General features: G+C 36.4%; 1 pseudogene; it reads right to left on the reverse strand.

Moving 5' to 3' along the window:
* Positions 1-507: 507 nt before the first annotated feature.
* On the reverse strand, positions 508-11,731 carry LOC127691140 (60S ribosomal protein L7-like; annotated as a pseudogene).
* Between the last annotated feature and the right edge of the window lie 13,615 nt (positions 11,732-25,346).

Raw genomic sequence — 25,346 nt, forward strand, 5'->3', positions numbered from 1 at the left:
ATAATAAGCCTGTATATCTAGCTTAGTGGCTATTCCTCGTTGTCAACTTGACTATATCTGAATAAACTATCATCCAGGAATGAAAGGCTCACCTTTGACCCTAATCTGGAGGCCAGGCGATAAAAGTTTCTGACCTGGACCTTGGCATGGAGATCTTGAGACATAGTGGATATGAATCCAAGAAGATTAAGACAGGGAGTTCTCTGAGTTCAAGGTCATCTGGGACAAAGCAAGTCCCAGATCCAGGCATGGTGGCACACACCTTTAATCTGGGCCAGACCTTCTGCTGGAGACCTACATAAGGACACTGGAAAAAGGAAGACTCTCTCTCTCTCTCTCTCTCTCTCTCTCTCTCTCTCTAGCTTGCTTTGTGAATCTGAGCAACTGCTAGATCCTTGGACTTCCATTCACAGCTGCTGCTGACCATTGTTGGGGAGTTGGACTAGAAAATTTAAGTCATCAACAAATTCCCTTACTATATAGAGGCTACCAATAAATTCTGTGACTCTAGAGAACAGAGTCATACATCTGGTCTTCCCTGTTGCCAGCATATCTACCTTCTACAATGTGAGTTGCCTTTTTCTTCACTCCACCTCATGGGGAAGATCATTTAAAGGGCCATAGGAAGTTATTTGCTTCCTTGAAGTATTTCCCAACTGTATAGTTCTTATGAATTAGATCCTTCATGCAGATGATACCAAATTTACCAAGAGATGGAGCAATCCAGGAATTATCTGTCAAGGTAATCTTCTTTTTATTGATTTTGCCAAAGCCTCACTTGTAGATGAGATGATTTACTGACTTCAGGTTGGGGTACCGTGTGCAATGTATGTAAAGTTCCACAATCCTCAGTGTGCTAAATGAAGCCTTGTTGAACTTAAAGTTGCCATTGAAGATCTGTCGAAAACTAAGAAGCTGCAATACCTTGTGGACCATCGGGGTAACTCCATTGATAACTCGGATTCTGATGACAAATGCCAATTTTGGTTTGGTAGGCACATAGAAGTTCTTGCCATCCTGGCCATCTGAATTTCTATCTTGTACATTTACCTGTACTCCTCGTGATGGTGCTTTGCCTTCCCATAGATGAACTTCTTCCTTGCCTTTCAAAGTGTCTTCAGTTCAAACTTCTTCCTCAGTTGCATCACCTGTAAATTGCTTAGCTTCTTCTAAAGCGTTTTTGGCACAGCAGGATCATTTTTCTTAGGCTAATGGATGAAACTAGAAAATTTCATCCTCAGTGAGGTAAGCCAATCACAAAAGAACATATGTGGTATGCACTCACTGATAAGTGGATATTAGCCCAAAGCTCAGAATACAATTCACAGACCACATGAAGCTCAAAGTATGTATACTTTGGTCCTGCTTAGAAGAGAGGAACAAAATACTCACAAGAGGAGAAATATAAAGACCAATTATGGAGTAAATACTGAAGGAAAGGCCACGCAGAGACTGTCCCACCTGGGGATCCATCGCATATACAAACACTATTGTGGATGCCAAGAAGTGATTGCTGACAGGAAACTGATATAGCTGTCTCCTGACAGGCTTGTCCAGAGCCCGACAAATACAGAGGTGAATGCTTGCAGCCAATCATTGAGTTCTTCATGGGGTCCCCAATGAAGGAGTTAGATAAAGAACTGAAAGGAGCTTGAGGGGTATGCGACCCCATAGAAAGAACAACAATATCGACCAACCAGACCACCCCAGAGCGCCCAGGGACTAAACCACTAACCGAAGACTACACATGGAGGGACCCATGGTTCCAGCCGCATATGTAGCAGAGGATGGTCTTGTTGGGCGTCAGTGGGAGGAGAGGTCCTTGGTCCTATGAAGGCTCAATGCTCTAGTATATGGGTATGCCAGGGCAGGGAGGCAGGACTGAGTGGGTGGGGGTGGGGGGAAGCACTCTCATAGAAGCAGGGCTGATGGGGATGGGATAGGAGTTTGGGGGGCAGAGAAACCTGGAAAGGGGATAACATTTGAAATGTAAATAAAGAAAATATCCAATAAAAAAAGAGGCACTAAAAATTGAAAAAACAAAAATAGTTTTTGGGCACAGCAGGAACCTTTTTCTTGAGGGTTTCTGACACAACGGGCAACATTCTTTTTCTTCTCTGGAACAGCCTTCCCGGTTTCAGCCAGAAAAGGAGAGGGCAAGATGTATATATATATATATATATATATATATATATATATATATTATATATATAGATAGATAGATAGATATAGATATAGATATAGATATAGATATAGATATAGATATAGATATAGATATATAGATATAGATATAGATATAGATATAGATATAGATATAGATATAGAGATAGAGATAGAGATAGAGATAGAGATAGAGATAGAGATAGAGATATAGATATAGATATAGATATAGATAGATATAGATATTCCATGCATATTAACCTTATATCATATACAAACATAAACTCAATATTGATTTAAAATGTTTTTAAAATGTCACTGTAAGACTTGAACTACACAACTTTTAGAGGAAAACAGATGAGTGCACCACCATGGTCTGGGTGAAGGAGAATTCAATGTGAAGTTCTGTGTCAACCCAGTGCCATCAGGTTCACATCGTGATCTCTGAAACAAAAATACTAAGAGAAAACTTCAACAGGAATGGAAGAATAGGTTTAAATTCCAGAAAATGAAACACATCTCAAACTGGCAGTTGACAAAATATGTAAAATATTAAAAATAGAAAAATAAATTCATGAAAAAGTAGTATCTTTAAAATTTGAGCATATGGACTTAATTCAGTGTAAACAGTGTAGCCTACAAAGTCAAACCAGTGAAATATTGAAAAGTTAAGGAACACAGAGTGGGAAATTATAAAATGTAATGTAGCATTTTATAGAAAGTAGAGAAAAACTGGAACTTAAATAGTATGTAGATAATATACTAATGAATTTCCAGAATAAAAAGATTTTGTTAAAATTATAGTACATATTTAGGAAAACCAAAAATAAAATCGAGGTATATAAACAGAGAATATTGTTGCTATAATTTATCAAAACTTTCCTTCTCATTAGAACAACTTTAAATCTGGATAAAAAAATACCACAAAAATATTTTTAGCTATTTTACCCCATGGAATCATATGAACATTGAGACCTATGTTTCTTGAAGATCAAAACCCATTTACATATATACACACATACACACATGAACTTACACATGGAAGAACACTGATGGATTGCCACATGTAGATATGCATGCATGTATGTACAAATTCAACATACTCTTAGAAGACTAGAGGTGACAAAAATCACAGTAAACAAATTTCAAGAGATTCATGGTCATTCTCCAATTAAAAAGAAGGAAAGTACAAAACAAAGGAAGCAGGGGCAATGTCCCTCTAAAAGGAAAGAGAAATATATGTAAAGAGATAAGAAGCAGGTAATACGTAAAGAGACAAAGACCAAACAATTCAAAATTAAAGTACCATGGCATCTGTTCAAGAAGTCTGATAACTTACAATGCAAAGAAGTCAATTCCTATTCAGATCTCAGTCAAAGATAACACAAATTACAAAAATTAAATCTTGAAATCCCTAAAGAGAGAGAAAATAACATGTGCTACATAGGACTACCATGGAATGAATCAGAGTGGACTTCTCATTAATAACTATCAGGATCAAGATTGACAAGAAAACATTTTGAAAGGGCTGACAATAAAACAACAAATTCAGAAATGTACACCTAATAAAACTATCTCACATATGTAAGTAAATAAATATACTTGCTTATAACACAGTGCAGGGAAGGACTTCCTGCCGGTGAACCAGAAATGAATGTCTGTTCTTCTTCCTGATGGTAGCTAAATATACAGAGAATATGGAGCAGGACCTGATATATATTGTTTATATTTAAATATATTGCACATATATTAAATAAGTGCAGCTATAGGAATTATGGTAGCTTCTTAACTTGTTTGAAAGTTATTTAAATATCTGCCAGAAAACATATATTCTGTTATTTAAGGTGTCAATAACAGCACAACTTGAATTTACAAGCAGAGTGACAGAATTTTATAAATTATGCATACATACTGCCTTCTCTGGAATCCTGTTTGTAATCTCTTTAGAATTAGGGGTTGCGAGAAATGAAAGTTCTATAAAAAGTTGGATCCTACTGTGCCCCATAAAGTGACCATGCCATTCCATTTGTATCAAAGTGACAGGTGAACACACCTTTCAGAAGAACCCCAGGCATACTACGTATGACCTTCGTCTGTGTATCTTACTGACATTTCGTGTTCAGGGACTGGCCTGAGTTGAAGTCAATACACTTCGGTTTCACTTTGCATCATAACTAACTCCACTAAAATCCAATAAAAATTAGTTAGCCCAAGGCCAATGAAATTGTTTAGAGAATTGAAACAGCGCTGATACTAACTAGGTAATTCAAGTATGGGTCACAAATATATGTTTGTCCTTTATGCTAAGTGAATCAATGAAGGTTTAAAGAACTTTTGTCTTAGTTAGGGTTTATATTTCTGTGTAGCAACACCATAACCATGGCAATTCTTAGAAAGGGAAAGATTTAATAGGGGCTGGCTTACAGTTCTAAGGTTCAGTCCATCATCATCATGACAGAAGGTATGCATGGCACCCTGGCAGACATGATGTAAGGGAAGTCAGTTAGAGTGCTACATATAGATCCTCAGGTAACAGGAAGAGAGAGTAACAGTGGTTTGAGCTTCTGAATCGTGATATACAGTGGTACATACGCTTCCTCCAACAAGGCCAAACCTACTCCAACAAGGCAGCACCTGCTGTAGAACCACTTCCTATGAGCCTGTGGGAGCCATTTTCATTCAAATCGTCCTAACAGTATTATAAACATAACACACAGTAACACCTTTTCCTTTCAGTGAGGACAAATTTGCCATTACATTACATGTTGGCCATTGATTTATAAATTTTTAACTAAATTAGAAAGCAAAGATATATTGATGTCCAAGGGAAGGGCTTGCAGATGTCATTCTCTTGGCAAAACACTGTGACATAAATTATGAGATAAATATCTTCTTGCTTATTGGATTAAATTAAAGGTAGAGTCTTATAGCGTCCTGACAATAGAAGAGTCCATGTGTCCTCGTTGTCCTTGTTTTCACTGGAAACACTTCTGTGTTTGCATTGGCCCCAATTACATCATCTCAGTGTGATTCACCTGTTTTCCAATACTTTCCAAGCACACTGTGTTTAGGATGGAGCAACAGAGAATGGAGATGCTGGTTTATCTTTCAGTTATTTTCTTATCTTTCAGAGAAATGAGATTGGTTGCTAGGGAGGTCAATAAAGCTGTTGACTCTTGTCTGCATGGTAGTTACCAGGCATCATCCCAAACCTATCAGCTCATACGTTGGCACAAGATTACAGACCATGAATGAAGGCTAATTTAGCCTCAATCAAAAAGTTGGCTGAGTCTCCACATTGACTGAATTCTTTTTTTTTTTTTTTTTTGATTTGGCTTTTTTGAGACAGGGTTTCTCTGTATAGCCCTGGCAGTCTTGGAACTCACTCTATAGACCAGGCTGGCCTCGAACTCAGAAATCCGCCTGCCTCTGCCTGCCAGAGTGCTGGGATTACAGGCATGCGCCACCACTGCCCAGCACATTGACTGAATTCTACGTCCAAATTTGATCCATTTCTTCATCCATGTTAATGACAACTTATAACATGGGCGTAAGAAATAAATATAGACGTGGCAATTAAAGACAGGCTATTTGAAAGTCTGAAAGGAAGAAAGACTTCATAGCTTAAAACTTTACTGAAATAAGGCCTTGTTCTTCTGAGAATAGGTTATGGCAAAACTTAGCTGATTTTGTAAAGATCTAAATAGTTTAATAATGTTTATCCAAAAAAAGCTTTCTAAGTTCTATGATTAGAATGTAGTATCTTCTTTTGTGCAATCAGGTGCTATTTCAAATAGAAACAGATACTAATAGTGTATGATGCCATCTGGCTAGCTTGACTGTTGAGCTCTAACTGACTGACTCTTTTCACCACATCTCCCTAGATACAAAGGGGAAATGATAAATCTGAATACTATTCTCATGTAGAACTTATGGGTTCAATTACCTCTGGTCTCCCTATCCAATTTATGTATGTATTATGTTTTGGCTAATGTGATTTAAAGTGTATCCAATGTTAAGTTTATTTGGCTACATAGCTGTTGAGTCTATATTTGAGTGATGTTAAAGGTAATTTAATTGGTTATTTATTATTTAACATCAAGTTAGAATTTTATTTGATATTTATTTCATTTGAATAGTCATATAATTATTTTTAAAGCACGTACTTCAAAAGAAATAATGGCCATTGCATTTATTCTGATAGTTCACATAAAAAGTTCTGCCAGACTGGAGGTTCATATATACATACTCATAAGAAAAATAATTAAATTATGTGATGTACTTGATAAAATATAAGCTATTTTTAGAAGGGCATTCACAATAATCTGATAGAATGTATCACAGTTAGTACATATAAGATGATTGGTTAAACAGAGCTAGGACTTTGAGTGATGTTATTTCATTTGTATTATGACAACTTGAAGTTTTTATAGACAGTAGAATTCATTTGGTGATACAAAATTGAAGGCTGTTCCTTACTAGGCATCAGTGTTAATGCTCTGTTCCTGAAACTAGTTGTTATGTTTAATGGCTTTCTGTTAAATAATTCATAGTTTGTCAATGTTTTTGTGACTAGATGGTGTCTACCAGGGCATAATTAACAGGTGACATACTGTTAACAAGTGGCTCCAGCAATGGAGTACAGAAGCAGGGCTCTGTGGTGGAGGAGGGACCGTTGCTGCTGTAGAATTAGAAAGGAGACTACATGCATTCATTATGACTTAGGGTCATTCAGCATATCACTCACAATTCCACGTTCCACATAGGATATGAGCAAGGTGAGAGGATGGCAGAGCAATAACTATGGACTGCAGCTGAGAGAACTGCAGGGAACATATTCCTTCAGAAGGGACTGATAGCAAAGCCAAAGTCAACAGGAAGAAAAGGGGAAGGACAACAAAAGAACCAAAAAGAATAAAAACAAAACAAAACCAACAATCAATCCTAAGACTTTAAAAACAATGAAGATCCTAACAGAAGTAACAGACATTTAGAAAATATCTATTTATTACAATTCTTATTACATAATACATGTCAGTTTTTAGAAGCAATAGCAGAAATTCAAGGTATGTTAGAAGACAAATTGAAGTATACTGTGAAAAATCAAGTACAGTCTGACAAAGATTTGAAATTACAGAAAATATTTAAACTAACTGTAACTTTTAGGCTAAAAGGATATAAATAAATTGATAATAAAAGAAAATGAGTGACATGGATAGAATGCTGGAATCGTCTTAAGATTCTAGACATCAAACTCAAGACACTGAACACGCTAGGCAAGCACTCAATTACTGAGATACAATTCAGGTCTGGAAAGAGAAATTTTAAGCAAATTAACAAACAAACAAATGAAGCCCTTGAAGAAACAAAAGGTACAGTAACTGAATTACAGCTACTGTTAATGAGCTTATCAGTAAACACAGCATGGCTAAAGAAAACATCAATAGTTTGGTAAATACTTCAATAGAAACATCTCAAGCTGAGAAGCAAAGAAAAAATAATTATAATAACAAACAGAATGTCAAAGAGGTATGTGTACATGTATCAAAAGAATGATACATAAATTGGAATATGAGAAAAAGAACAGAGAGCCAACTTAAAATATATTTGAAGTAATAATGAATGAGAAGTTTTCAAAATTAATGATAAACATCAAATCAGAGGTCTATGAAGTTCATAGAACAACATACTTGGTGAACATAAAAGGAACCCACGGTCCTAGTCAAGTTTCAGAAGACCAGAGACAGAGAGATGCTAAAATTATCTGTGGTTGTTTGTAAAGAATTGCCATTCCATGGAAATACAACTGAAAGTCCAAGCAGAGTTTTGTCATGAACCAAGAGAGAAGTAAGAGGGAAGTCAAGCATGTAAAGAATTATTGAAGACAAACAAGCACATTTATAAAACACCAATCTATAATTCCATATCCAACCAAATAATCCTCTAAATTTTCAAATTGATAGCCACTACAAACTAAAGACTGAAGCAATCCATCCTGAGTGTGTGTGTCTCAGAAGAAATGTTAAACTAGTTAGGAAGACAGAAAAACTATAGACATATATCTTGGATCTCAATATAGACAATGATTGTAAATGGATTACATGATGCCATGTTTTGAAAGTGAACTGTTTTCCTAGTTTCAGGAGCTAGAATACCTGTCGTCAGCTTTAGGATCTACTTTTGGGCTGGGCATTTAGAAGGTAGCAGCACCCTTCTAACGTGAAACAGTTACTGGGACTGAGTAAGATTTTACCACTGAGTCCTACTTTCCCTCTGCTCCTGCTTGCTGGTCCCCCATGATGAGAGTTCCACTTGGACATTTCTGAAGTCACATTACTGAAATGCCAGGTTTTTCCCTCTATGGACTTTGACCACCCAAACTAAAGTCTAAACAATCTATTTTAAAATACACTTTTATCAGGCATTGTATCATAGAAATGAGAAAAGTATTGTTGATGCTGTATGTTTTATATTAATGTTTGTATAATTGGCCACATCAGAATTAATAATAGAAATAATAATTATTAGCTACAGATAAGTTGACAGTCACAGGAAATAAAAGAAAGGGATAGAGGAGACATTGTTAAATGGTAACCACCCTACAGTCAGTATAAAACCACACATAATTACTTGACTCATACTGGGTTAGTACAGGAACTTATTTAAGAAGGCCTTATAGCAGAGAAATTGGCCCAATTAAATGTTGCCTGGACATTCTGTCTCTTCATAGCTATGGACACCCTCACTAAGACACTCACTGAGGATACACATGATCCAGAGAGATTTGTCTTATCCCAGAACTCGGCAACATTCTTGATTTGATAGAACTCTCTATTTATTAGATTCTTTAGAGCTCTATTAGTCATTGTTCTTTAAAGGAATGTAACTGATAAGGTGAATATAGATATATAGATATAGATATAGATAGTGAGATGACTATATATATATATATATATTCATCGCACTATCATGATTATTATTACTAAAGGAAGAATTTATTAGTATAGTTTAGAGAGTATGACCAGGCTAGGCCACAAATCACTGTTTTGCTCTAGAGAGGCCAAATACTGAAAAGTTCCAGTCATGAAAATGTGTGTTTCAACACTGAGAGCCTAGAATACTGTTGGAGGGTCATTGGTCTTCATTCCTTATTGAAAGCCTGAAAAAGCTGTGTTCTCCATTTACCACTGCCCATTGCACTGAGGTAGATGAATTTGTCAGCTAAAGTATGCAAGCAAGCAAAATCCAATCTTCTACAGATACAACCTTCACTTACTGTGTCTTCCCAGTTCAAATAACATCTATTAGAAGATTACCTAATGGCTTCAGTACTATTACTTGATGTCTGATGCAGTCAAATTGACAAACAAGATTAGCCAAAGCAAATGGCCAAATGTGTCAAAGGCATTTAGGGTCCCCAGAAGCTTCTCACTAACAGTGGTCCCTCACATATTCTGAACATCACCTCAAGGATCTCCTATCCATCACTGAGCATTTGGCTTATTAAAAGCCTAGACTGAAAATGTTTTGACTCTTGCATGATCCTAGTTTCTTCTAGTCCTTGAATTTCTATTGGTGACACCATAATCTTCAGATTACCAACAGTCTCTTGAAATCACTTTGTTGTCTTGAAATATGATGGCTTCACCACTAGGGGGTATATGACAAGCACAGGTTGAATTCCTAGATTATCTAGGAAAAAAAAGAGGAAGGGAGAGATGGAGGGAAGATGGGGGGGGGAGAATGAATAACAAAGTATGAATATAATCTGATAGGATTTAGTCAAAGAAGCAGGTAGGCAGTGAATAAGATCAATATACATTGTATGCAATTTTTAAACATTTAATAGATTATACTTAAAAACAAAAATACAAAACACATTTCAACATCCATCGCATATGATGAGAGAGGGATCGCTGATAAATTCTGCTTCTACAAGTAAAGTACACGTCGGCTACTTCTGAAATTTTATATTTTTTATTGTATAATAAAATAGAAGAAATAATCTCATCAATATGACTCAAATACAGAATCACTAGATCAACTGTCACTTATTGTCTTAACATTATGAATAATTTATAAAATGTAAATTTACTGTACATAGTGTTTTTTACATTTTATATGTGCTAAATGTATTTCTACTTTATTCTCTTTAAATTTAAGTAAATGGATATTAAATATGATTTAATATAATTATGGTTAATTTTTCCTTAACTGAATATATACAATTCCTTCAAATGTCAAAGAAAGAAACATTACTCTTTCCACAATACAATTTCTTAAGTATTTATTACTATCCTTCTTTTATCTTGAGGAGAAAATGGTGGTAAATATGACTACTATTAAGTTTTTTAATATAGAGTGTACCTGGAAGGCATGAAGACCAATGTAATCACCTAATTTCTTTATACAATATCTAATAGTCAATCTCCTAGGAATAAGCAAAAGTATTTTCTGATAAGGAAGTTGTATTATGAATCCCTTTGTGCATGATATGCTTAGCTCAGGGTTGCTTTTGTAAAATGAACTCTGAAAGTATGAATGGTGTGGTGGCTTGAATATGCTTGGCCTAGGAAGTGGCATTGTTAGTAGGAGTGGCCTTGGTGAAGTAGATGTAGCCTTGTTGGGGTATCTCTGTGAGGGTGTGCTTTCTGACCTTCCTCCTAACTGCCTGAGAGAGTCAATTTTTTCCTCAGTGGCCTTCAGATCAAAATGTAAAAGTCCCTGCTCCTCCAGCACAGCATCATGCCTGCCTGGACACTGTTATGATCCTCCTTTGATGATAATGAACTGAACCTCCACTCTGTAAGCCAGCTCCAATTAAATGTTGTCCTATATAAAAGTTGCCTTGGTCATAGTGTCTGTTCACAGCATTGGAAACCTTAAGACAATGGACTATCAAATAAGCTAGAAAGGTTCAGTTACTAAGCAGAGATCTTTTATAGACTACATTCTTCCTGGTATGTGAAATAAACTATGTTCACTAGTTAAAAAACCTGTGGGTTTTTTTTTTTTTTTGAGCCAAAGATCACATATCTGTTATCCAAAGTAAGGAATTCCTCAGACCTCTCTCAATGTCTCTGCATCACTCTTTACTGACTGAAGTGATAAAAACTATTATGACAGACTAATAACTGGAAAATTATCTAAGATGAGTCTAATTTAATAATCCGATCATTTGATTTTTAAAGGACTAATTGGAGTTTAAGCACAATTATAAAGTGACTATCTCGTGATTTTAAGCAATTTGCTCAATAAACTATGAATTTCAAAACAATACAGTTCGAAATTAAGCCATTTATCAGGAAAGAGATCAGAAAAATCACTGATGCTGAAGCAGTGATTTATGCCATTATACACAGTTAAAATATTTTAAAAGCTGTCAACTCTCTGCTTCATCGATCTTAACAACCTCCCATAAAAATGTTCTTGTTTTGTACATCTGCAATTTGGGAAGCAGGGATGCAAGCTGCTGTGCAGTTTCCATGGCATCTGCCACTCACCTTGGGGACATAAGCTTGCTGCCATCCAACACCTTTGTGATATTGAAGTTTTTAACATAAATCTTCATCGCTAATAAGTAAATTCATGAAGCCTATAATTGGCCGAATACATACAATTGCAATATATGATGTGCCAGCCAGCACCCTCAACATTGATTTCACTTAATCTTTAACCTAACATATTGTAGGTTTTACAGTAGCAGTTCTCACGTTGAGACTCCATCTGTTAATGGCAGGGAGCAACATCGCTATGCTGCAGGAAGCTGCCAAAAAGTGCAAGTGAATTGATATGCAGCTAACTGGAGTTCGGTGATACCCAAAGATGCTCTTTTGATGTTTCCCACTCATATTGGAAATAACCATTGAATGGAGAACTGATAGGAGTCCCTAAAGAGCTGTCATCCTTCAAAACAGGATAGAAACAAAAGCAAATTATATCTATAGTCAGTGATGTGCGAAGCTCCCTGTCCCATCTCTCAGAGAAGCAGGTAGGCAGTCTGACAGAGCTATTAAATTCATTAGTTCGTATCAGTGAGCTAAGTCAGGGGTGCCAAATGCTTTAGCATGCCTTACTAGTCAAGGAATCCTTTAAGTCACAGTACCTTGATTATATTAGTTACAGGGATAAACATAATCCTTCTAGGCATGCCAAAATGGAACGGTGTAGTGTAAATGTCGGTATTCAAAAGTAATTTATGTTCTGGAAAGTTTTAAAAGAAGGTGAAAGAAAATGTGATGAAGAAAAAGAGGGAGGAGGAGGTGAAGAAGAAGGAGGAGGAGGAGAAGGAGGAGGAGGAAGAGCAGAAGGAGGAGGAGGAGGAAACAGCAGAGCAGAACATCTGCAAAGAGATTAAATAAGGCAGTGATTCTTGACAAATAAGTCATTTTCCACATGAAACTAATCACCCGTTCATCAGTCAATTGTGTGCCAGAAAATTGCTGGGTACATCAAACACAAACTGATTTTTTGGACAACAAAGAACACATCTGTAAATTGTTGATAAAAATATTTCAATCACAATGCAAGAGTAATTTTGAAATATATAAAGAAAGATAGTAGGGCTATTCCTGACAGGAAAAAGAGCTCATCATTCTCATGACCCTGGCTTCAATAAATGAAAACCCATCTAAGTATATGTACAACTTATTGGTGCCTAATGACACTGTGAAATGTCCATAATCTCTGTAATTTTTATTATATATATATAAGAATAAGCTTATTGAAGAAATTGAAGGGAGATGCACAAACAGTGCAGTCATTGTAGAGCATGTCTATCAATTCAGCATTTGTGAAGCTGAAGTAGGTGGATTAGAAGTTCAAGGTCTTTCAGAGTGGTTGTACCAATTTGCAACCCCACCAGCTGTGGAGGAGTGTTCCTCTTCCTCCACATCCTCGCCAACACCTGCTGTTTCCTGTATTTTTAATCTTAGCCATTCTGACTGGTGTAAGGTGAACTCTCAGGGTTGTTTTGATGTGCATTTCCCTAATGGATATTAGCCCTCTATCTGATGTAGGGTTGGTGAAGATCTTTTCCCAATTTGTTGGTTGCCGATTTGTCCTTTTGATGGTGTTCTTTGCCTTATAGAAACTTTGTAATTTTATGAGGTCCCATCTGTCAATTCTTGATCTTAGAGCATAAGCTATTGGTGTTCTGTTCAGGAACTTTCCCCATGTACCAATGTCCTCAAGGGTCTTCCCCAGTTTCTTTTCTATTAGCTTCAGAGTGTCTTGTTCATGTGTTCTCTTATGGCTTAGTAAGACTTAAATTACTGAGAGCAATGTTTAAACAGATCTTTGTTCATGGGAAAGAATTAGAAAAGATAAGTGATGTATTTGTGAGTAGATTGTCAGCAATCAAACAAAAGATAGCCCACCTCATTTATACCTGAGATACAGGTTTGATCGTGAGATTAATGTCAAATTATTATGTGGAGAAATAAAAAAGTGATAAATGAATGCTTTCAGTGTTGATATTTATTTTCTTTCAGAAAAATAACCATGAAATTTTACAATAAGTTCCAGAAATTTACCTCAAAAATGCTGTAGGGGGAAATAATGGGACCCAAATAACAGAAGTAATATCTACTTATGAAATTTTAAATTTGTAAATTTTAATTGTTCCAACTATCTACTGCTTTATGATAAAAATATGGATAGAAGAGATATTTTAAAATTAAAGTATGAAATCTCTCTAAGAAGAAAGTTCTGATTATTTTGAGACATATACATTATAGTATTAGTATCATGTTGAAAAATAATTTTAAAACATGGTTTGATGAAATACATTTTTTCTATATGTAAGAATGCTTTTCACCTCAATGAGGTGATGTGTATAATTTATAAGTTCCAAACATTTACTTATATTATGTACACAAATTTCTTTTGCAGATTTAAATGCCTTCTCAACTCAAGTCCGAACATCAAGATACTTCACAGGTTGTACAAGTCAGTGTTATAAAATTATTTGAGATTATTTAATTTCAGTTAATACTACTGTCTACACCTTATGTGCACCTATAGAAAAGATACTGCTGGTATCTACCACACACTTACCATCACTGAGCTATAGAGTCACCATTGCTTCCTTTCCATTTATCCTTCTGAACACAGGTCTAGAATTTTTAGCATTGTAAAACTAGGCCAAATTTGGGCTCCTTTTAAATAAAGACCAATGATAAAGATTAAACTGTATAGCACAAAAATGTCAGCTTGACTGTACAGAAGAATTCTATATGAATTCAACCGATTTCAGCCTGGAACTTAAATAAGATCACAGATAACAGGGATTCAAAAAAAATAGGTATTTCATATTATCTGCTATAAGAATTTGGAATACTGGAATCTATGCATGTATCAGTCCTGAATCTACCTATTTATTTCTAGCTTTTCAGTACCTCTTCACATAGAATTTGTTTTGGCTTTCATTATTGAGGAATGGAATTTCAACTGAGCCTGCTCTAAATCGAGTTGGCCAATTTCTCCTAGTTCCTCACATGTGTCTTGGTTAAGAATCAGAAGAGCACATACCACACTCTTCTTGATCTTTGGCCTCAATACGAGGGATGAGATACCTGGAATGAGCTTGGAGTGTGATATCTAGCTTACCTGAAATAATGGGCGTTAATCCTTCAACAAGCTTGTCAGAAAGAAATTGAGTATTGCCTCATATGGTATCAGTGGGAGGGGAGGCGCTTGGTCCAGTGCAGGCTTGATGGCCCTGAAAGGGGGGACTATAATGATAGATGGGTGAATGGGAACTGTCTTAGAGGCAAAGGGAAGGGGGAGAGGGTGTGGGGTTCTAGAGGGGAGACTGAAAAGGGGGACAACCTTTGAAATGTAAACCAATAAAATGATTAATAATAATAATCATAGCAATAATAAATGAAATAAATATTGACCGAGTGTCTGTCAGTTTATGAGGAGACCGTAGGAAACATCTCACCAAACATTTGCTAAGTTTTCAGTACACTTCAGGAAATCTGACAACTGTGTGCTGTAAAAGTAACTTTTATTGGCTTGATGTAGCTCTCATTTCTCAGATGCTTACTGTCTCTCTGTCTGCTAAACCATGCCTAGTTTTGGGAGTTTCTAGCCTCCATAAAATATAATTTAGTCCTATAGTGTTTTCAGCCTCTAAGACATGCTGCTAAATACGTTCATACTTTGTTTTTCTTTCTGCAGTCTGGCTGGCTGATTCAACTCAGCTGCTCTGGCTCAAACTCCTCTCCCAGCTGATTTATTCAACCTGGCTTTTCTCTCTGCCTCTGAATTTCTCTGTGTGGCATCAACCTAACTCTAGTAGTCTTTTCTAATCTTCTGGCTCTTCTTCATTCTCTTGCTCCTTCTGTCTCTACCAGTGTCCAGCTTGTTCTCTCGTCAATCTGTCTCTGTAAAACTCTCCTAGTGAAACTGCCTCCTTCTCCCTCTCTGTGCTGCTCTGATCCCCCTCTCAGCTGTGCTTACTGCTGTTCACAAACTCCAATCATCATCCCGAACTGTCTGTCTCTCCCTTAAGTAGGTTCTATTTCCTCTCTTTTCTAGTGAGAGTTGTATAGATCCTATTCTGCCAAATCTTTCTCTGATTCATCACTTTTTCTGCCACTGAATTAGAAATCATTTTAACCATCACGTTTTCTTCCATATGCTAACTTTACTTTCATTGTGTGTACTAAGGCTGTGTCTGTATTCCAGCTAGAAGTATTAAAGGCATGTGATAATAGATGAGGCACATCTTAATTGAAACAAGTTCAAATATCCTGTAGCAGTGTGCCCTGTAAGGACTCTAAATGTTCAGGTCAGTGTTTCAAAAGCAATCAAAGACAGTTAGCCAGTTCTAATATGCCTTTTGACAAAATAGTTTCCATTGGACCTATGATGTGGCAATATTTATAAATATTGCCCCTTGGAATACAATTGCTGGGTTGCCAAGAAGAAAGTGAAACTGAACAAGGAGTGGGGAACTAGAGACCAGTCTCCTCGTTATTCAGCAAAGTGTTTCTTTAAGATTTGTAGAAAAAAAACCTATATAGATAATCTAGCAGCCACCGTCACGGTGTGCTGGCATGGATGAGAATGGTTCTATAAGCTCATATACTTAAATACTCGATCCTTTGTGGAACTCTTTTTCAGACAAGATTAACAGGTTTGTGTTTGATGCAGGAGGTGGGTTACTGGGGGCAAGCATTTGAGGCTTCAAAACTATCTCCAATTAGCAACAATAACAATTTACTCAGCTACTCAAACAGAGGAGGGAGGTTTTGTAATCCTGAATTAGGAAAGCTTGAAACACTACCTCTACCAAAGGGACACCTCTCTTTTGTCTCCATCAAATTTTTGCTAATCTTAAGTTACTTACTTTAAAAACCAATTAGTTTACTCTTACCCTGTAACATTTGACTTTCTTCTGAGATGGAACTGATTACCAGCATTTTCTGTTCGTCTCTTCTCTCCTGCAGCCCTGGCTGGCTTGCCACTCACTACACACAAGAGCCTTGAACTCAAGAGCTGCACAACCAAGTTCATCCTATTTATTGGATATTTAGGATTCCCTTAAATTTATTTTTCATTCTTCTTTGAGTAATTATAGTTCTTTCATACAGTACTTAAGGTGTTTGTTACATCTTATGCAAATCCATCTCTATCTGCTTGGGTCTATTTTTCCTGTCGAAGCTACAAAGTTCTTTATATAGTTGCAATGTTGAGATATTGTGTATTAAAGTGCCAGTACACATGACGCAGGGTAAGACAATCTCAAAATCAAGCCAGCCTGATCCAGAATAACACACACACACACACACACACACACACACACACACAAACACACACTAAATAACTAAATAGCTAAAAAACAAACAAACAAAAAATCCTGAAAACCAGTAAAGCATCTAGCCTGCTTGTGTACACCTCTAACTCCATCATGTGAAAAGTAGAGAAAGAGGGAGCAGGATTTGAGTCATTCTTAGCCACATATGGTGCTCAAGACTAAATGAGACTATGTCCAAAAATTATATAAACGGAAAGCATCAAAGTCCTAATATTATAAATATATGTACGTTAATAGACTTACTGATTACAGAACAGTTATCACAAACCTTAAATGTAACTAACTAATCATTTAAAAGGTAATGATCACATCAAGACTACTTTCTCTATGTTTGTATATAAACTCGGGTGTCCATGAGCCTGCATATACATGAGCATGAGTGTGCTTGCACGCAGGTGCCAGCAGTCGGCCTCTCTGTTCGTTGATGGCCTCTTTGTGTATTTTTAGACAGGTGAGCTCACTGGGAATGGAGACCTACTTATTGATTGGGCTGCCTGATGAACAAACTCGAGGATGCTCCTATATCTGCTTCTTGGATTTATTTAAGGGCTGCACCACCACTTCAGGCTGCTTCTCATGATTGTCTGATGGATCCAAATCAGGTCTTTATTCCTGTGGTTAAAACACTTCACTAACTGTGCTTTCTTCCCAACTTCTCATTGACAACATTTTTAAATGATATCTATACATGTACTTTTAATTTGTTGTCTTTTCCCATGGACTATATCTTTTAAGGGTTCCTTGATTTGGATGTATTATTTATATTATGTTGCTTTTTTAACTTATAGGTAAAAGATTTACCCAGTTCTTATTTTTAAAACTATGCAGCTTCTTCCATGTGATTTTGAAATTTCACTGGCATAAGAATTTCTCCAATCATGTACATTTTATTGTTTAAGAAGTCACATGCTATCAAGGTGTGTGTATGTGTGTGTATGTGTGTGTGTGTGTGTGTGTGTGTGAGAGAGAGAGAGAGAGAGATGTAATGCTACATTCTCCTCGGTTATTATCATTCAGCACCTTAATGATAGGGTAACACTATATGATCGTTAAGTTTGTGAAAATTTCAATTGTATATCAAGTTCTGACTCTAAAGTTATTTAACTCATAATTTTGTAAACATAATTTTAGGTTTTTGTCCAAATTTTGCTGTTAGTAATTAATTTGATGTAACATAATAATAATTTTGGTGTTAGAATGTATGTTATCTAGGTTTGGGTTTTGAGGTTTCAAAATATACACTTTGTTGTGGTAAATCTTCAACCCAAATAAGTCCGGGCAAAGAAAACACAACTCAATTTATATAAATATAAGCTGCACACCTAAATTCGGCAGATGTACCACTACACTGCCATCTTCCCTGTCTATGAGGCCCCGTCTGACTTGTGGTTTCTCTAGGTCACGTGCTTCTGCTCCACTTTCCTTCCATCTCCTCCTCCATTATCCTCTGTTTTTTCCCTCCTCCTTCTCTTCCAAACTTTCAGCTCTACCTTCCCTTCCCCTGCCCAATCTCTGGCTCTAGCTTTTATTTTATAAATTGCAGTTAAGGTTCACAGGAAGCCACCTGAGTATTGACTCATTCCTTAAATACAAACAGCCCGAGGGCTATCTGCAACACTACCCCCTTTGGTCCAATTAAAAGACACTTTTTATCTCAGATATAAATTAAATGCAACTATTACCATTTTGTAATTTATAGAATACAAAATAGGCCTAACACCCAGGCCATCATCTTGGTCAATTAAATAGAACTTTCGTGTCCTGGGTTTAGATTGTATGCCGTCTGAAAACCATCATCTCAAATCTGTACCATCTTTCTCAATGCTGATCATCTTGGGTTGGCTATGAGACCACCAGTCCTTAACCCTGTCAGAAATCCAAGAATGACTAATATTAACTCAAAATATGGGAAGCACAAAATATAGCTTTCAAAGCTTAGCCAATTTATAGAGACTACTGATCACCTAGAAAATCCTTTAAACTTGTAAAGGTTGGAGCATCGGTCTTCAGACTTCTGGCCTCATCTGACAGAACTTTGTAATGCAGAATTTTGAAGAGCTGATTACCCTATCATGGCAGAGATTATTAGTCAACTATTCTGCATAGTGTGCCCTTTTTCTGGACAGTATTTTGTCTGTAGATGAAATGAGGCAATTCTTGCCTGGTGGCTGTCTCACCACAATGGGAGCAACTCCACTGATGCTCACATTCTTCTTTGAATCCAAGAAAGGGGTGCTGCTAGGAGCAGACAGGTCTCTAGTCAAATGATCTTTAATAAAGGGATGTCCATAAGCATCATATTTTGTGGCCTTCTGATGCCTTTGAAGACTATCTACCCAACATATTTCTGAACTGTTAAGCCTTGACTACTCTAGGACACTTCTAATTGAAATATCTCAGAAACACCCTTTTAGTTAACTCAGGACCATGAGATTGCTATCTGGCCCTTAATTCAAATTGTTTAGTCATCTAAAATCAATTTATAATAGTAGTTATAGAAGAACTTGATCTAAACCTTATATTCTTAAATTTGTTATATAGGCACAATGCCTGTATGAGGGTAGCAATATTAACCCCAATTTTATATCAATAAGAAATTTATACCAATGAAAACTTTAAATTTGCATCAAATAAATTCTGTACCAATGCAAGATGTAATTATGTAATGTTTTGATTAAGAGTAAATTTGCTAATCTATCCCTATTTGTCTATTTCAATATTATCTAAAGTATTATTATACCCCTATTTATTTTTCACCCCCTTTCCTTTTACCCAAGAAGGAAGGAGAGAGCAGAGGAAAAGAAAGATAGGAATTCCTGAGTTTAAGCTCTCTAGTTCCCTCCCTGTCCAAAGCTACATTTGTAAAGTACCTCTAAAAGAACAACAAATTTATAATTCATAAAATAACTAGAACCATCCACCCCAACATAAGGAATGATCTTTTTTTACTTCCTGCTGGATTGGGGTGAAAAAATTCTCTTCTGGGGGCCCAGAAGGAAATAGAAAGTTGGCTTTGTCAAAGGAGAACTAGCTATCATCATTTACCTTCCAGTCACTAAGAGCTGAGAAAGTTCATGCTTAACTGGCATCTTCTTGACTATCGCAGTCTGAAAGGCTAGATAGGCAAGTGAGCTGTTATGGAAAAGTTCTGAGAGCAAGTTAGTCTTTTTGTTTTGTTTTGTTTTGTTTTTTGTTTTTCATGACAGGATTTCTCTGTGTAGTCCTGGCTGTCCTGGAACTCACTCTGTAGACCAGACTGGCCTCGATCTCAGAAATATGCCTGCTTCTGCCCCACAAATATTGGGATTAAAGGCATGCACCAAAAAAGAAGCATCTTCCACCTAGTTGAGGTATAGTTAAGTGCGAAGCTGGAATGGAAGGTTCCAGAATCGCAGCCTCCTGGAGTATGAAACTTTTGAGAGCTGTCTTTCTCTTCTTTCATCCTGAAGTATATAAAACTTAAAAGAAAAATGTGGTTCTACAAAGTCATTCACATGAACATGCAGGGTGCATAGACTGGCCAATGAAGATCAATAAAGAAAGACAACTGTCTTTCCTCAGGTTAATTTGTTCACATATTCAAATTGCAATATAACTTTGTATACTTGCCCTCCTTATGGACAGTTATATAATACCAAGTTATGAGAAATTTGTACCCAATAAGTGTTATTGGGTGTGTATAGACATTTTAGTCTCAACTGGTTCCAGAGCTGTCTCCATATACAGAGACTTAAACATCACCACATATACATCACCTATTTTGTTGATTGTGTTAGACTCCCTTTTCTTCTCTGTCACCAAGATCTTCAGGAGGTCTCCCTTTGCCATGTCTAATTTTTATCAGCTTGGAAGGAGTCCACATATTTTATTTTTCTGTGGAAACATAGACATAGCCCCTCCACCATTTTCCATTCTTATGTTAGAATATCCTTAGTATAAACAGGCTGGCTTAGTTCAATAGTTCTTTCCACCATCCATGTTTTTCAGCAGCTGTAGTGTTTTGTTTATTGGCATTTAAAAATTTTAAGGTTAATAAAGCACTATGTAATCTATCTTTGGGGGTTCTTATTGATCCCTTTTCCCTATTAAGCATCTCCTTTAGAGTTCAATGAGATCTCATTGTAGGATTCTGTGATATGCCTGTAACATGTTTTATTTTATAATATTTAAAAAAACACTGCTTCATCTTATTAGAGAAATACACTGGACCATTGTCCATTTTAATTTATGTGGGCATTCCCATAATGGCAATAACTACTAACAAATGTATAATTACAGAATTAGCCTTTTCTGACATTAACGCAGTTGCCCATTGTAATCCTGAATATGTGTCTACAGTATGGTGCACATATTTCAGTTTACCAAACTCTGTAAAACGGAAAACATCTATTTGCCAAATATTATTTCTTTGGGCACCCTTAGGATTAGTTCCTGTAGGCAACGGAGTTTGGTTACATAATGAGCAATTATGACATTGCCTCACAATTTCCTTGGCTTGTTGCCAAGTGATACAAAATTTTTTCTTTAAACATTTGCTATTAATATGGTGTTTTTTAATGTGATTCTGAAGCCTCTAGTTCACTTGCTATCAATAGCTTGTCAATTTCATTATTACCTTGCACCAGAGGGCCTGGCAGACCTGAATGACACTTACGTGTGTTATATATATGTTGGGAACCAGAGAGCTTGGCGCAATGCCCCCCAGCTGAGCTGTTTGCACAGGTTTCTTGAGAGCAAAACATCCCGTGGCTTAGCTTGATTCCTGACTTCCTGCCCGGTGTGGTACACACTTCCCAGGTGCCTGACCTATGACTATAATTGATTTTTCCTGTTCCCTTCCCTGGCCTCTAATATATATATTGCTGGTCTCTCAGTAAGGCTTTGGCATTCTCCTTGCAGAATGACCCGTGTCTGTGTTTTTTAATCCCCCAGGCCTATGCCCGATACTCGGTCCCATGGCAGTGCGGGCTAGAATCGGGGGGCTTCCTGATGTAAGGTTTCCTGAATAAACTGCTTCGAGAAGAGTCTCCCATGTCATCTTCCTTATTCCGCTGGACGGATAATGGTGGCAATATATATATATATATATATATATATATATATATATATATATATATATATATATATATAGTGGATAACTCCTATTTCTGATCATTTTTTGTAGCTGAATAAATAGTGAAGTTGATTCAGATTCATCCTGAATAGGTTCAGCAGTCTCTATGGGTAAAACAAGACTTTCTGCATATTGAGAGTCAGTTACTATATATTAAGAGAGTCTTGAAAATCTGACAACACCATGATTAATGCATATAATTCAGATTTTTGAACTGACTTGGAGGGAATCTCAGCTCCCTTTACTTACATCTTCTGATTTATATCCTGCCTTTCCTAATTTACTGGCTTCAGTATAAAATGTAGGAGGGCCTACAGATATTAAAGTTCCCTTTATTATATGAAGAAGAATCCAATTACTTCTTTTTGTGAACTGAAGCTACTTCCTTTTAGTGTATCTATTGTTAATCTCTCCCAAGATGTTACTGCATGATTTTTGTCATTGTTCATCTTGTGCCCATAGCGAGGCAATTTCTGCTTTAGTAAAAGTTACCACAATTTCAGTCGGATCCAATCTGACTAATTGTTGTAGTCTTGTTTTTCTTTTCAGTATCAATTCAGAGACCTTCTCAATGTAGGTCTTTAATTTTTTGTTCTGTTTATATGCTAAAAATATCCAGTCTAATATATAATCTTCCCTCTCCATCAGAATTCTTGTAGGGGAAAGAGTAGAAGGCAAGATAACCAAGATGCAGGCCATCTTTGGATCAATATGATCTAGATGTGTATCCTGAAATTTCTTTTCTATCAAAGCTAACTCCTCATCCACAGTGGATAGTTTCCTTGGGTTATTTAAATCTTTACTACCTTGTAAGGTTTAAAATAAATTACTTAGCTTTTGTGTGGTCAAACAGGCTGCAGACAGTTGATAACTCTTAAGTAGCTTCTGAAAATCATTAAGGGTCCTTAATTGGTTTCTTCTGATTTGCACCTTCTATGGCCTAACCACTTTCAGACTTATTTTATACCCCAGATAATGAATAGAACCTCCTCTTTATTTTCAGGGGTGATTTGCAATCCCCAGCAAGGCAAGGTTTCTTTTCCTTCGTTAAACATTCTTTCCAGGACATTTGTATCTGGATCAGCCAGTAAGATGTCATCCATATGATTATAAATAATAGATTAGGGAAATTTTTGCAAATCATCTCCAATGGCTTTTGTACAAACTATTGGCATAAGGTAGGGCAATTTAACATTCCTTGTGTCAGGATTTTCCAATGATATCTGTTTATTGGGCAATCTCTATTGAAGGTAGGTAATGAGAAAGCAAACCTTTCCTTATCACATTCATGTAGAGAAATGGTGAAACACCAGTCTTTCAGATTAATCAATATGATAGGCCATTCCTTAGGCTACAAGGAAGAGAGCCAGGGATTCCATGCTACAAGGAACCCATTGGCCAAATAATCTTATTAATTGCTGTGAGACCTGTCAACATCCTTCCATTTGCCAAAATTGTTTTTTTTTTTAATTGCAAATACTGGAGAATTCCAAGGGCTAGTAGACTGGCTCCTCTACATGCTGAGCCTCCAGCTGTTCCTTGTAGAGCTGTTCTAATGTCTGTTGTCTTTCTTTTGTCATAGACCACTGATCAATCCAAATGAAATAGTCAATCACCTAGTGGTAAGACTGTTGGTGTCTTGGTAGCAGTGGCTCCTTGGGGAGAGTTAAATTGTCAGACCCCTGCTGTATCTTGTTTATGGACAGTTTGGCCAGTCTGTAACTGTCTTTGATAATGTTCCCTAACTAATATAAGATTTTCATTAGGAGCCATGGCTAGATACTGAGATTGAGGGGATATTAATTTGGGTTTTCCGCTGCTGTAATAGATCTCTTCCCCATAAGTTAATGCCTATATCAGCCATGTATGGCCTCAATTTTCCTGCCTGGCCTTCTGTTCCTATACATTTAAGTCATCTTCATCTAGTGTTTTGCTTTATTTAAGATAAGGCCCTAACTCCTTGAAATTGGATGTCTAATTCTTAAAGTGGCCAACTTGCTAGCCAAGATTTTGGAGAAATAATGGTGGCATCTGCTCCAGTGTCAACCACTCCTTCAATTTCAATATTGTTTACTAGTATTCTTAGTTTTTGTTTACTCTTAGTCTTAGCTACCTCTAAATATTAGATTTAGTCCTGCCTTATATGATAATTATTTTGTCTTTCTTCAAATTAATTGATAAAATTTCACTTATCAAAAAGTACAGTGCAGCCATGCTTTCTTTCTCACTCATAATCAAGTCAGATGAGTTAAATATAGGCTTTATTTCACACATGTAGATTACTTTCAGTTACCAGGAATGGAAAAACATTATATATAAATCCTATTGATATCAATTAGACTCTCAACCAAAAGATAGATTTCAATTTCCAGCTTATGATAACTTTTTTCTTAATTTACTTTTTATGTACTCAATGATGGATCAGTAAATAGGCTTCATCAGTCATATCTGCTCATTGCAAGGCCTTCTGAACTCATTTCTTTTCTCTTGTTGATTGAAAAATGGAACTAAAAAGGAACAGCACACTTGGCTAAATGCGTCGATATTTGCATGCACCAAATGCTTCATCAAACAAAATTTAATACTAATCCCTGTTGTGATCCCCTCTCCAAACTCCTCCCACATCTGTCTTCAAAGCATGCAGCATAACCTGGACTTAGGACTAGAGAATGCAGCAATAACAGTTATTTTAACAGTTATTTAAAAATCAAAACTATAGAGGTCTCTAATTCCTCACTAACTACACTCTGTAAGAACAAGGATGATCCTGAGCCCAAGTAGAATTAGGCATACATGTGTTTTAGTCAAATGCCCACATTCAGAATATGAATCTTTTGATTATACAGTTTTATGCCATAGTCATTTTCAGTAACCATGGTGTCATGACAATTGGCTAGCCATGCTGTTGCTATGGAAACACTAGAGCGCTTTCCCCTTTCTTTTTAATTCTGGGACATAGTTCTGATATTCTCTCTACATCCACATTTATTTTCATATGAGAAATCCATAATTAGCATTGCACCAATTCTAGAGTGATTAAGAAAACTTGGAGAACCTTTTTTGTAATTAATCAACGTAGATGGCTCCTCAAAAAATGGCATCCAATGTTATGCCTGGCCATACATACAGACCTAAATAGACAAGTACGCACATATGGATAGGCATATACTCAAACACAAGAAAGATAAGATTATCATCCATGCATTAGATTTAATGGAATAAGATCTGGATCCAATTTATGTATTA

This window comes from Apodemus sylvaticus, chromosome 8 (assembly GCF_947179515.1).
Source record: "Apodemus sylvaticus chromosome 8, mApoSyl1.1, whole genome shotgun sequence".
Lineage (NCBI taxonomy): Eukaryota > Metazoa > Chordata > Mammalia > Rodentia > Muridae > Apodemus > Apodemus sylvaticus.